This window comes from Cricetulus griseus (genome assembly GCF_003668045.3).
Source record: "Cricetulus griseus strain 17A/GY chromosome 1 unlocalized genomic scaffold, alternate assembly CriGri-PICRH-1.0 chr1_1, whole genome shotgun sequence".
Classification (NCBI taxonomy): domain Eukaryota; kingdom Metazoa; phylum Chordata; class Mammalia; order Rodentia; family Cricetidae; genus Cricetulus; species Cricetulus griseus.
In genome coordinates, this window is record NW_023276807.1 from 31870008 (window position 1) to 31871600 (window position 1593).

Consider the following 1593-nt stretch of genomic DNA (forward strand, 5'->3'; position numbering starts at 1 on the left):
CTCTTGCTAGTCCTCCAGTTGAATGGAAAGCACTGAGTGAAAGGAGGCATTTCTCAACTCTTTCCCTCCCCATCTCCAGCTCAAATGGAACCAACTTTGTCCCTCTCCTCGCTAAGTAGTTGGCCCTACTGTATGACAAACCTTCTAAGCTGTAATTGCCAGAAACTATAAAGATTTATTTATTTTTATTTATGTGTATGAGGGTTTTGCCTGCGTGTGTGCATATGCACCCTGTCCATGCCAAGTGCCCATAGAGATCAGAGGAGGACATTGAATCAAATATAGTTTGCAGATGGCTGTGGGTTCCCATGTGGGTGCTGGAAACTGAACCCTGGTCCTTTCCAAGACAAGTAAGTGCCCTTAATTGCAGGAACATCTCTCCAGCCCCAGCCAGAAACTTTTAGAAGGCTGGAGGTTTTTTTCCCTTTTGGTGATGGTGATGGTGATGGTGGTGGTAATGGTGAAGATAATAGTGGCTGTTGATTATTATTGTTACTGTGGTTATTGATCTATTTCTCAGATCAGAGAATATCAGATACATTAAAAACTGCTCCATATACGTTTGCAAATGAGTGAACAGTTGGATGAATGAACTAAGGTTCCCCGGGGAAATGACAAAAGAGACTGCTTGTCTGCCCCAGATTCCTTTCCCCAATGCCAGGAATGCAATGAAGCTGTTCCCTTGGTTGGTGAGGACCTTCTAAGGGTATTGCTAGCCCAAGGAAAGAGCAACATGAAGTTCCAGCTCAGGGCTCACCTGGGGGTGGTGCTCTCAAACTCAGTTATGTCAAGGAAAAGCAGGACAGGGAGACATTGTTTCACGGCTGGGGCTGGGGTGGAGACCTCAACAGTGTCAGGGGCCTCCCCATCCTGGCCCCACTGTGAGGAACTTAACTTCTCTGACTACTGGAGGTAGCCAGATAATGTACCCACCAGAGGCCAGTGCACCACCCTGTGAAGAAGAAGAAACCACATGACCACCATGACTCGTTAGACAAGTCTGCCCCAGAAAACCCACTTCTCCAAATCACATCCTCCTGCCAAATCTGTGATCTGGGGAGCTGACACGGGAGACTGTCTATAAAGATTCCTCAAGGAAAAACTGCCTCTCTAAGGATAAAGAAGTGAAACCCTTCCCATCCATACCCCTGGGCACTGATAGGAAATTGAGAAAAATAGGCAGAGGGTAGGAAGCAAAGCCTCCCCATCTGTGCTGGCTGGCCTCATGTCAATTTGTCAGGAGCTAGTTATCCAAAAGGAGGGAACCTCAATTAAAATGCCTGCATAAGATTCAACGGTAGGGCTGGAGAGATGGCTCAGTGGTTAAGAGCATGACTGCTGTAGTGGGAATTCCTTTCCACCAATAGTTTCAGAGTCTTAGGGTGTTGCTTCAGCCCTAAGACTCTCAAACTATTGGGGAAAACGAATTCTCACTACAGACTGCTCTTACCTAGGACTGGGGTTCAACCCCCAGCACCCATAAGGAAGTTCACAACTGTCTGTAACTCCAGGGTCCAACACCCTCACACAATCATACATGCAGGCAAAACACCAATGCACATAAAAATAAAATAAATTATAAAAAGGAGCTAA